Source organism: Mus pahari, chromosome 16, assembly GCF_900095145.1.
Source record: "Mus pahari chromosome 16, PAHARI_EIJ_v1.1, whole genome shotgun sequence".
Classification (NCBI taxonomy): Eukaryota; Metazoa; Chordata; class Mammalia; order Rodentia; family Muridae; genus Mus; species Mus pahari.
In genome coordinates, this window is record NC_034605.1 from 11,518,974 (window position 1) to 11,532,971 (window position 13,998).

Here is a 13,998-nt window from a genome sequence, read left to right on the forward strand (position 1 = left end):
AAAGAAAAGAAAAGAAAAGAAAAGAAAAGAAAAGAAAAGAAAAGAAAAGATATAAGCAACTCATGCAGACTGATCCCCGTGCACAGTTTTTCTCTGTACTATGTCATCTTCCACTAACAGACTTACAGATGAGGAATGCCTTGTCCTGGTACAGCCAACACCTGCAGATCAGGGAGAGTCATCAGCATAGTTAGAGATCTCATCACCAGTCAACTTCTTGTTTTTATCCTGTGCTTCCCTGCACTGATCATAATTAGGTGGAGAAAAATGCATTTCTCAACCCTGCCCATCCTGTGCTTACATTTCTCCAGTAGCCCCTGAGTCGTGTAGAGTTGCTAGTTATTTTAATCAATTGAAACTTATAAGGATATGAATTAGTTTTACAGCCAGTTGGGGGCCATGGCATGGATTATATAGGAAAGTTAGTCTTTTTTAGTGTGAATTTATGGTCCACTCTAGACCCATAACTCATAACTGGACTAGTAACCTCGACTGAGCAGACTTCCTTAGAAATCTCTAGTGCTCTTAATGGAATTTTCTTGACATTTGCAGCAAGCGAGGAGGTGGTGGATTACAACATGAGCTGAGAACCACATGCACAATGAGAGTGGGGCTCTGCACCTCCTGAGTCACTCTACAACCCACAGGAGTCCATCAGCTCCTCTGTTCTCACTTATGTGTATCTTTCAAATAGCCTGATAAAAATCTCACTGGCTTCAACTACTCCTAATAAAAACTCAGCCAACCTCTAAGAGGACATATATTTTTTCCTCTTCAGATTTATAATCGAACTGGAAACTAAACTGTGTACTAGCTCAGATAGTAAAGTGAAAATGTGAGGACCCGGGGTGGATCCCCATAACCTGTATGGAAAAACTAAATCAAAACCAAAACCAGACAGGCATGGTGGCCCACTTAATAATCCCGGGGTGAGGGAGGAGGAGACAGCAGCTCATTAGTCAGCCAGGCTACCCAATTTAATGAACTTCAGTCAAGAAAGAATGTATGTTTCAGTCAGACAACCTTTTGAATATACATCCGAGATGTCCTCCGGTCTGCACAAGCAAGGACACAAACACATGATAATCCAAAGCTGGTATGGCTGGACACAGCCCACATGCATCCTGGAAATGGATGGGTTGGTCAATTTTGCTTGAATTTATCTGCCAGGTCCTGTGGCTCTGCTATTCCTTTGCAATGCCCTGGGGGTAGGAATTTAAGAAGAAAAGTCATGTCTACAGACAGTGCCTCTTTTACTTGCCCTCCCTGGTGTGGGGAAGGAACTGAGTCCCACTAACAATGAATTTGGAGAGCTCCAGCTCATATTGGAGGATACCGGTGTGAATCCAGGCTGGTCCTATGAGGGTCTCTCCTGCCCAGAGGCACATGTTTATTTTACAAACATTTCACGGTCTGCTTAAGGCAAGTCTTTTCCTATACATGTTTAATTTTAACATTACTCTGACAAATCTCTCACTACATAGAATCTCTCCTATACAAAAGTGCAATTTAAAAAATTCAACTCCAATGAAAAGGTATTAACTCTCATCGTGAATTTTAAATTTGAAGGTAGAACCCTAAATTACCCAGAATCTTGTGTTGACGTGGGAACAGTATTCCTTTGCTCATTTTTCCTTAATATTAAAAAATGAGATTAGACAAAATATATGTAGTGGCACTAGTTTTTCTATTAGACAAGGAGTGTCTGTAGAAATGGGGTAGCTAGGAGAATGTAGGGGTCCTGGGACAAAATGATAGAGGTTGTCCTTCAGTCTTCAAACATTCTGAATAGGCAAGGAGAATCAGTTTCCTTTACATTTTTTCCAGACTTTAATACAGGATATTTTCATCTTCTTCCCATATCTGTTGGGAAGAAAAATAAATATATGCTGCTTTTAAATATATGCTACTTTTAAAACACAAAGAAATATCATGTCTGTCAGTTTCCCCTTAAATAGCAACAAATACTTTGCACATGATTTTCTATGATTCAGCAAGACCTGTTTATCCATGGGCACATTTGGTATAGGACTCTTCAGAATGAAAGAGGAAGATAATAAGATAAACTGCTCATGCCTCAGAAGCTCAGGCCTCAGGTGACAGAGAAGGGGGGGGGTAAGAAGGAGAGAAGGAGAAAGAGATGGAGGGGGGCGCGGAGAAAGAGATAGAGGAAAATCACCTTTGAGGACATCATTTTAATTTGTATTAAAAGAACAGCATCTCCAAAAAGTGGCTCCTGATTGTTCCAGGAAAGAGTCTCCCACAATGAATCTGATGGCAATGCCAGCCTCCCTGAAATGTCCGGATAAGGTCACCTCTGGTCATACATATCTACATACATACATACATACATACATCATACCTGTCTCACCTAAGCTGAGATAAGAGATTTTTGGAAGAAAGGAAGGTCTCAAGAAATCTATCTCTTCCAATTTAATATAATTCTGCTTGGCTGGGAGAACCCTAGAGCAGTGAGGCACACAACTCTGGGTGTGTCTGAGAAACTGTTTCCACAGACAATTAGATCATGAAAATCAGTACCTAATTAAGGGCTTAATCAACTGATGGATTCAAAATGTGAATAGACTATTGAGAGATGTAGACTTGTGGATCATTTCCTAGGTCGTGACTTTGAAGGTATATCTTGCTCAAGTCCCTTCTTGTTACTTTTCTCTGCTTCTCAGACACCATAAGGTGAGACACTGAACTTTCCCCTACACTAACTACCATGATGCTTTGCTCACCACATCATCCAGAAACAATAGAGCCAGCCAACCATGGCCCATAACCTCTGAAACCATGAGCCAAAAGGTCTGTCTTCCTTAAGCTGTTTTTCTTGGATAGATATTTGTCAGAGCAACAAAAAATTACTAAGACATTACCTTTCCCAAGAATCCCAAGCATCATGAGCCTATACCACTATGGCCTTTTTCTTGTCACTCACAGACTAACTTACCAATCTTCCCATTCAGCAAACTGGAAACGACATTCAGAATAGGAACTATGATTCACTCCCCACATGGACATTCTGGTATATGTTTTCTATAGCTATAAATAAAAGCCTACTTCAAAGTTCAACATATGTGATCATTTCAGTATAGTCAAAGGCTTGCAATATATTCTGATATGTATATATGACCCATCACAGCTGAATTCTGTGGGAATACATGTATGTGAATTAAAACAAAGGCACTCAAAGGAGTGTTTATACACTCTATGGATATGCATATACATTGCTATTAACACCATGAAATTTTCAGAACCAAAGTTTTACATTCATGTCTCTTAACTTATAAGGTGCGTTTTAAACCAGGATGAAAAATGAAAACTATAAAATGCTGGAAGACATAACTTACTGAAGTTTGTTTTGTCAAGAAGGATGGATGAAGGAATTTGTTGCCCCAAGACTCCACAACAAAAAGTAGGCCAAGCTCGACTCAGGGCTTGAGTTTGAAGAAATGGTTCTCAGGACACTTGGAATGTTTCAAGCAGTAGATTTAGATCCCCTGGCTGTAGATAGGGTTTTCTGGCCACCACATAAAAATCAGTATCATTTAAAATAGAAAGAAATATCATGTCTATCAGTTTCCCCTTAAATAGCAGCAAATACTTTGCACATAATTTTCTATGATTCAGCAAGACCTGTTTGTCCATGGGCACATTTGGCGTAGGGCTCTTCAGGTTTGGCACAGATCTACCTTGCGTGGACAGAGGAGATGCCAATTATATATATATTTCCAGTCTAAATTCTGTCACCACGGCAAGCTGGGTTGAAATGAAAAGCATCTGTCCTTATTAGCAATCTGTCCCTTTTGTAAATATCTGATATTATTGAATTAATAACTTGAAGCGTCCGTCTAATCCAGCTGCCCAGGGAGTCTGTGTATTTGTTGACTCTTGTGACTAATCAAAAGGCAAACAGAAGAACTGTAAAATCTTCTTCAAAAGTCAGAGAAAGAACAACCTGATGAACATTGCTCCTGAAAAGCAAGAACTGCTACATTTCAGCTATCTTCACAAAACTATTGAGTAGAGCCAGGTGTGGTGCCTACCCCTGTAATCTCAGCTCCGAGGCAGCAAATTTATGAGGATCTAGACTTTGAGTCTAGACTGGGGTGGAGTCTGTCTCAAGAAAGCAAGCAAGTAACGCAAGAGGAAAAAAAAATAGAAAAACTGAAGACTATAAAATGGTCAGTAAAGATTTTTCTCCACAACCAGCAATAAAGAAACATCATGACCAAGAAACATGGTTAGGACCAGCAAGATGGCTTCACAAGATGGCTCAGTGGGGAGAGCACTTACTACCAAGACTGAGAAGGTTCAGTTCCTTGGGACCCATATGGTAAAGAAACTGAACTGAGTACTACTGAAATTTGTCCTCTAACCTTCACATTTGTACCATGGCATATGTTCGAATATGTTTGTGTGAGCACAAACACTAGAAATGTTTAAGAAAAAAACGTGAAACAGATCAAGGATATTCTTCTTTTCACATTTTTAAGTAAACTTTCTGATTGGTGAATATTGCTTCCCTGTTATGAATATATTTTAATATAGAGAATTCATGAACTTTGATAAATGTCATTTTTGAAAACTGGCATTTTGTTTGTTTTATTTTATAAGAACAGAAGATTATTCACCTTATTTTCATTGGAGTTGATAAAAAGAAGGATAATTGAATTCAGAGACCTTGATTCCAATTTTAGCTAAATAACCTTCAGAAGTTCTCTTTATTTGTGGGTTTCTGCTCATCGATGAAAAGATTAAGGAACAAAAATCAACAGCATGAAGAATTGAGAGATCTGGGTACACAGGCTGATAGACTACCAATAGTTGAATGCAAAGGTGAGTAGTTGATGGGTAGTTATGTGAATAGGTGCTATTTATGTTTTCCTGGGAAGATATGAAGAGAAGCCTATTCACCCCAGATGTAGCGTAAGTCTAGTTTAGTGACCAGTCAGTGTATTGGGGTTACTTACAAGATTAGGCACCTGTACCACTCAATAACACCTCACCTCACCATGGGTGACAACTTACAACCGACGCATCACCAGAGCCCTATCCCCAATAAACTTTCTACCTTCTATGCATCTAACATCACCCAAGACCATACACAGGTTAAGTGCAAGAGACACTCGAAGACAGGGATCTCAAGTGAGAGTCTGGCTATCTTCTCCTTCTGGTTCTAAGAGGGATGTTAACAGCCCTTACCATAACCATAGATCTGGTCATAATTGCAATGTTTTTCTCATTTCATTGTCATACGTATTGGATAGTCTGCAGGCAACCAAGATAATCTCTACTGTACCATGGTTGATAGCCATGTCGTTAGGAAATAGCTATACTACATCAATGGATGGAAGAGATAGATAGATAGATAGATAGATAGATAGATAGATAGATAGATAGATAGATAGATAGATATGATAGATAGATGATAGATAGATATAGGTGATTTATAGAGATAGATAAATAGATGATAAATGATAGATACTGTTATCATAAAGCATCAATCACTATTCATATAACAAGTTACAAATATTCAGTATCAGGCAAATCCAAAGTATTAAATATAGTATTCCTAATCAGCTGGTGGTTAGGAATAATACGCTAATCAACTAGATCAATAATACACTAAAAACAACTTTTAAAAAATACATCTATTTTTTTAGCAAGTTGCCACTGATATACATGTTTTGTATGAAAGGTCACTATGCATATGACATCATAATCACCCCACTTTAAACCGACTATGCATAAACATCTTAAGGCATGTCTTGTCATCATTCTTATGTGAATGGGATTATTTCTAGTCATGTATTCCCTTTGAGCAAGTCTGTTCTAATCCAACATCTACAATCCCTACACTTAAACTCAACCTAAGGAGAGGTGAGTGTTCTTTCAGTGGAATGCATAGGGAAATATATTTGAAGGAAGATTTGAATTAGTAGAGAATTCCAACAATAATTGTGTATTTTTAAGAGTCTACATTCATTAGCTGAAATAGAATTGAAATGAATATATAAGAAAAGAGATGTAAGAAAAAAAATAAAATGGACCCAATTGTAGCCATCCAAATATTGTACAAAATAAAAGGTCAATGATAATATTTTTAAAAAGAAAAAGAAATGAAAAGAGATTTAAAGCATGCATTTTCCATTAAGATAATTTTCAGATAAAATCAATAGTAGGACATGGTGGTTAATGCTTAAATCTATGCATTTGGGAGGCTGATGCAGGAGTACTACTATAAAATCAAGACCAACCTAGGATATATAGTACATTACTTTTATAAAAAAGAAGAAGAAGAAGAAGAAGAAGAAGAAGAAGAAGAAGAAGAAGAAGAAGAAGAAGAAGAAGAAGAAGAAGAAGAAGAAAGAGAACAGAATGTGGAGAGACAGCTCAGCAGTACAGAGCACAAAGTTCTCTTGTAGAGGAATTCCCAGCACACACAGGGCAACTCACAACTGCCTATAACTCCAATTCCAAGGTATCTAATACACAATTCTGACTTCTGCAAGCTCCTGCATGTACCTGTCATATTTATGCAGGCACATACACATTAATAATAAATACTTTTTGGGGGGTGAGGGGGGTTGAGATAGGGTTTCTCTGTATAGCCCTGGCTGTCCTGGAACTCACTTTATAGACCAGGCTGGCCCCAAACTCAGAAATCTGCCTGCCTCTGCCTCCCGATAATAAATACTTTTTAAAGAGGGAAGATGCATCAGTTAAGAGTATGCACAGCTCTTCTGAAAGACCCAGATTCAGTTTGCAGTACCCACATTAAGCCATTCAAAATTGCCTGAAACTCTAACTCCAAGGGTTTCAATCCCCTCCCTCTGTCCTCACTTGTATATATACAAACACACACACAGAGGCACACACACACACACACACACACACACACACACACACACAGAGGCACACACACACACACACACACACAAATAAGTCTTAAAAATAAAAAGAACCAAAACAAGATCAATTTAGTTATTCTACTCCAGAAACCTACGACTAAGGACTTGAAATGACTCATTTTGTGAACTTTGGTCAGTATTCACAAATAAAATTTCTGAACTTAAAATATGAAATTTGAGTAAAACAGATCACATTGCTATTATTAGACATATTCTCAAGTTCCCAGTTAAGTCATGAGGAAAACAAGTGAAGGAACATGGATTAGCATAAGAGGCAAATTATGTAAGTAACTTTTGCAAAGTCATGATGGCTATGCCCTGAGAAATATCTGGAAATTTGGACTGTGAATGCAATGACCAGTTTTATATGATACTGCCGATGTTGCTGTCCAAACAAACATGGGATTGGAATTAAAAGTACTGGCAGTCAATGCACAGGGAGATTACTATGAAAAAAAAAAAAGTAGTTTAAAACAAAAGCAAACATTGGCAGTCCAAAACTTGAAAGAAAAAATACAACCACTCTAGTTGGTGGCATGGTTGTTCCGTTGATGTTGTGTTGGGCAGCAACAGATTAAAACTCAACATGCCTCTTAGGCAGCCACTCCTGTTTCTGATTTAGCAGTGTCCAGGAAATGACTAACTGATTCCAAGCATACAAATGAAAGCCATACAACCACCCATTCTGAAGCATCACTATGTCTTTCTAACATGAGAACTGGAGGAGAAAGCCAGGGAAGCCTGTGAGTACCACAACAAAGTCCCAGAGATGCTTCTGAAAGAAAGCAGAGAGCAATGAGGAAGAAGACACAGGAAAGCTGCCTTATTTGAAGACAAGAGCCATGAGATGAAGACAAGGTGGTTCCAGAAGCTGTAGCTGCCTTTGACAGTGACTGTGAAATTAGGTGGGGTGGTGAAATTATGGGACGTTTTTCACTGCCTTTCCTCCTCCAGCTATACTCACAAGTGCCTAGAACAAAGGAGTTAGTGAAAACCCCACTGGGAAATTGCTCGGGCTTCCTGTGGCTGTTTTGGTGTTGTTTCTGTTGCTGAGACAAATACCATCACCAAAAGCAACTTGAGAAGGCCAGGGTTTATTTGTCTTACACTTCTGGGTCACAGTCCATCCACTAAGGGAAGTCCAGGCAGGAACCCAAGGCAGGAGCTTGAAGGTAGGAACCATGGAGGGATGCTACTTATTGGCTCATTCACTAGCTCATGCTCAACTAGCATCCTTGTACAGTCAAGGCTTGCCTGTCTTGGGATGGTGTCACCCACTGTGGGCTGGCCCCTCAGGTTTTAATCATCAGGGTGGACACTGTCACAGACATGGCTACAGGCCAACCCGATCCTAGCCGTTTCTCCATTGAGGTGCCTCCTCCCAGGTAGCACTGGGTTTTGTCACATCGATAATAAAAACTAACCAGTACAGCTGCAAAGCTCTTGCGATAGGAGGCTCTGTGTTGCTTTAGAGATTTGGTGCTGATTGGTGAGGGTGGAACAAAAGCTCAGACCGACCAACTGATTCTTCAGAATGAGCCCACACTCCACCTCTGAGCTTTGGCAACGCCCTCACATCCTCAAGCATCAGTAAATACGTGCACAGTGCCATTATATGTGCAGGCGGAATTATCTTTCTATCTATGAAATGGCCACCTACCTTCTCTGTTCAAAGATTTGTGAAGGTAAGAAGAGGATGGATCACTGGTAAATTTTGCAATTCTGACTGAAGCACTGGGTTAAAATAACATTGTGGATATTATTTCTTTCACACGGACCTTTTCACGGGTTCCGGTTCTCCTCTCTAATGCTCACCCTCCATGCTTGACATTTGAACCATTGGTGTACCCAGTTTGAAGCAGAAGGTTCTGTGCGCATGTTTATGACCCCAGTTCACACACCAGGCTCAAACCAAAGATGAATCTCAAAATCCCATAAAAATAGTGACGAGTCATCCAGAGACAGAGCACAACGTGGTCCTTTGCCTGCATGTGAGGCTCAAGTATGCTGTCTTAAATAAGGGAATTTATCTTACATCACACTATTTATTACATAAATCATTGACATTACAAGTAAAGTTATTCATTTTGTATCCAAAAGATCCCTAAATCACATACACCAACTCTTATACTCAAACATTTGCATCTAGGAGTGTCTTTAGGTCTGTAGTGACCCAATAGTCACTTGAGTTGTTTTAGAAGCTTTACCAATCAATCAATTGGTCTTGGTTACTCTCTATGTCACAATAGTTATGTCTGATGTAGGCAGACTCATGGAAGTTTATTTTTAGCAGCATATATTTATTGTATGAAATATAAGGTTTCATGTAGAGCATTTATTTACTTCAAGTATATAATGTTCTTTGACTATATTTACCCCTCCCTAACTTCCCACTTTTAGGCTTCAGTCTCTCCTCCACCATCTGTGAGTCTTTTCCATTGGTTTAATCTCTTTCCTTTTTTCATGTCATATATAGAAACACACACATGCATACATGCATGCACACACATGCACACACAAGGAGTTTGTGTGTCTATACTGAATACTAAACCTACAAATGAGAAAGGCATACAATATTTTCCTTTCTGCTTCTGACTTACATGGATATTAAGTTACATCCCTTTTCCAGGAAATGTCATGATTTCATTCTTTTCCACAGCTGAATGAAATGCCAGTGTTTGTCTACACTTTATCCTGTTGCCTGTTAGACACCTAGGCTGATTGAATAACTTGGCTATTGCTCAGTAAACATGGCTATATATGGAGATGTCTGTGTGTACTGACTTAGAATCCTTTGGGTTTGTACCCTGAACTGATATACCAGTCATGTGATATTTTAATTTTAGTGTCTCAAGGAAGCTTCATACCAATACTGAAAAAAAAAAAATTAACTGAAAATAGAATTGGAGAGAAAGCATTTAATCAGACCTTCTAACTAAATTTTTGTAGCAAACATTTAATGTTAACGTCAAGTTTTGGGAAATTCAATCTACCCAGTAAACCCAGTTGTTATATTGACTTTCCAAACCATGGTGCATTGTGCCCTTAAGAACTTCCTACTTTCATAATTTAGATTGGTTAAGTTTTCACCCAATTATTTATATGTTTCAAAACACTCTGTACTTTATGTGAGGAAAAGAGATGAAAACACAGTCAGATGTTGTAAGCTAGATTCCATCTTACAAAATATTAGTACTTCTGAATGGTTTCAGACCAAACATTCCATTTTAGCCAAATTGAGTCAGAATCACTATTTTTGGAGATTGCATCCAATCATGATGGCTCCCATCATCCCTCTTTCCATTCGCTCAGAAGCAGTGTCCTTTACAAAGTTCATAATTCAAATGCAGATTTTATGCAGCTCTGTTTTAGTGAAGTATTTTACTCTGGGGTTCATCCATGCAGAGATGAGAAGGCAAATAAGAAAGCATTATTCCACCCACAAGATTCTAATTTTCAAACTCAACCCTGAATCGTGGGAAGTGAAACTATTCTCAGTGCTCCTAAACTGAAATTTGTGTTGATAGAGCACTGAGTTGGAGGACCACACCTACCCTTGTCATTTCTCCCAAAACTCTCCTTGGTTTCTACAGAAAAAGTAAAAATTAAAATTAAAAAAAATACAAAACCAGATACCCTTGCTGGTCCCAGAACAGAAACCACAGCAAAAGACGAGCTGAGTCACGACTGCATTAAATAGTCTCCAGATTGCTAGTTGCTCACTGGGGGAAAAAATCAGGGAGAACAAATCTTTGCAATCGGCCCTAACCACAGGCTGGTGTTAAGCAAATATATTGTGAAATGAGTTCTTTCTTAAAGTAAGAATAGATTTGCAGAGCATTATGAGAATGGATATACTGAAAAATGACAATTTAACCTGGTAAAGGGAAAGCAGATTCTAAAGCTGGAAAGGCTCCTCCTTCCCCAGTGCAAGGGCCCAGTCAGAAACATAACAGAGGAAATTGAATCCCTTATTCACATCCTCTGGCAACTGGCTCGCCTTCCCTTTCTCTGCTCCACTGTCCCCTTCACCATATTTCAAACAGAAAATGCTCAGAGCTTTGAGTCTCCTTACAAGATGCTTACTGAATGGGAAGAAAAAAATAGTGCCCATGCTATTGAAAAATTGCCTTATTAAAGACACTATTTATGTTAAAAGATAAATTATTTAATAATAGTAAAAGGGCTGAAAGAGGCTGAGATGACTCAGTCACTGAAGCACTTGTCTTGTGAGCCTAGCGATCAGAATTTAATCCCCAGAAGCTATGTAAAAAGCCGGTCATGGTGACAGGCACCTGTAATCCCAGCACTAGGGAGGAGGAACAGGAGGATCTCTAGGGCTTGCTGTAGCCAGCCAGCCTATTCTGCAAGCTGCGGGTCCCTGAGAGAGTTCCTATTTCAGAAAGCAATATGGAAAGTAGCTGAGGAGTGACACATGACCCCAGACCTCCGCACTTAGCTACAGACATACGCCTGTTTATAAGCATGGAAAATAAAGAAAGAAGTTAAAGAAAAAAAAAACCTCCTGTGATATTTAAAAACTAATTAAAACAATATAAATCTTCATGCATATTTTGACCATGTTTTTAAAACTTTGTTATTTAATACTATTTTATTTATAGTGTAAAATGGGGTGTGGTGTACATTTAGATTTTGTTTAGAACATATGGCAATATTGCAACAATAATGATCAAGCCTTTTTACATAGATTTTATACTGTGATCTAGTAAGTATATCTACACACTGCCATATAATGTAGATCATCCTATACTTCATCATGTATATCACACTTAAAATCCTCCTATTCTAGTTCCTCACTCACCTTTCTCCCTCCCTTCTTCCCTTTTCTCCTTTCTTCTTTCCCTTTCCTCCCTCTCTCTTTACCTCACTTTTTCTCTATATCCACCCTTCCTCCATCCTTCCCTCTCTTTCTCTTCTCCCTTCTTCCTCAGTGCTCACAAATGCCCACCAAAGCTGTTTCATAACTCATAAATACACTACAATGACTAAAATGATGAGAATGTCTATTCAAATAATGTCTTCCTCTGATACTGTTGGTCTGTGTGAAATCTGTGATGTTAACAACCTCTTTGAAATTAGGATGTAGCCTAATACTGCAGAAAATAGGAAAGCAGAAAGATAAAACAGACCTACACACATATAATATATAATATATATCACATACCACATAACAGCCAACATATAGCTTATGATATATAATATATGACATATAATATGTTATGTGTCATATAAAATATAGAAAAGAGAATATAGAATGTAATATCTAGCATATAGCACATGACATACAGTCATCATATATAATACATGTATAATATTATATATATATTGATTTGTAGGTGTCTCATTAAACACCTTGGATAGTCTCTACATTAAAACAACTCATTTTGAGCAAAGGGGGTTTTGGAATTCTAGGACAACGTGATCCAAGGCATGACCTTCCCTCTCTACCCAACCTGACTTGAACAGCCCTACCTTCACAGCTGTCCCTGGAAGCCATTATCTCCTTGAGGTGAAATTCAGAAGCTAGTGCCTTGCTCTGCTTCAAGTATAGCTGGATGTGAGCATCAGGAAGCATCCTTTCTGTGCTGGGATTCATAAGCCATGGCTGGTCACAGAAGGGCTGTTCCCTAGTATTAGAAAATCTATGGGAAGTGAGGTAGAGCTGGACCAGTGGGTCCCATCTTTCCAGATCAGGAATGCTTCTTGGAACAAAAAAAGGACCCTTCTTCTACAGAAATATTTCTGTAAAGCACTCCTGTCTGCACACATCTTCTGCAGTGTTCAGTATGGAGTTCACAGTATTCTGTCACTGAGCTACATTTCCAGCCTCATTCACTCACTGTTGATCAGAATGAAGACACGGTTGGTACTTTACATTCTATGCAATTGTACAAGCACTATGGAAGATGGCCCAGTAACATCTTCACATTTAATTCACTGAGAATGAAAACTAGAAAAAAGAATGGTGCTTGTCTTACATAGACCTCGCCCAAAAGTCAGCTGAGGGTTGAGTGTTGTGACCTGGGGAGCAAACACTTCAAACGTGAAAGACAGTCTCCGTCTTCTGAGAACTTTAGGTAGCGCTCTGATGTTTTTCTGAGACTGCACCCACCCAGCATTAGCTATAGCAGACCTGTCCCTTCTTCTCTGTCTCCAAAATAAGCCAACGGCTGGAGGAGAGCCAGCTTCAGAAATGCACCCCTTCTGTGTGGTTACCACTGCTACAGGCCAAAAACAATATGGCCAACCTCTTTTCTCCAATCAGACCACAGGAGCCAGGCTTCACTGAACTTATTTATTGAATTTGTCATACATCGAGATAAACAATAAGACTCTATTTTTACAAAAGAAAGGTCAGTGGTGATTAAATTATTGAAGCATTTATGAATACCTTATAGCTATTCAAATTCCCCATAGCTTTGTGCTGTGCTCTCTTTCTCTGTCTTTCTGCACACACACACATAAACACGAGAGAGAGAGAGAGAGAGAGAGAGAGAGAGAGAGAGAGAGAGAGAGAGATCACATGTGCCTGTGATGCTTTGGATCTTTGGATCCTTGGGTTGCATTCCCAGCACCAAACCAACACAGAAACAAGTGGGACACATCATGCATTCTACTTTATAGTACCACAATGCTTCCCATTTTTCTTTTGCCTGTGAGTGATTGCAGGGGAGCATGCTTGTTTACAGAAGCCAGAGGACAATCTCAGATGCCATCCTCGGGTGTCCTCCATCTTTCTTAGACAGGGTCTCTCATTGGCCTGAAGCTTATCTATTCAGCTAGCGGACTTATCTGTCTCTGCCTCCCCATGACTGAGATTGCTAGCACATCCTACCATGCCCGACTTGCTTAAAAGATGGATTTTATCTTTGATTACATATATATTCAGTATGTGTATGTGGCTATGTGCAGGTATGTGCAAGTGAGTGCAGGCTCCTGCAGAATCCAGAAGAGACGGTCAGTTCTTCTGGAGCTGGAGTTACTGTGAGCATGCTAGGAAGCAAATGCCAGGCATCTGCGAGAGCAATATGCATCCTTAGCCAGTGAGCTACTTCTC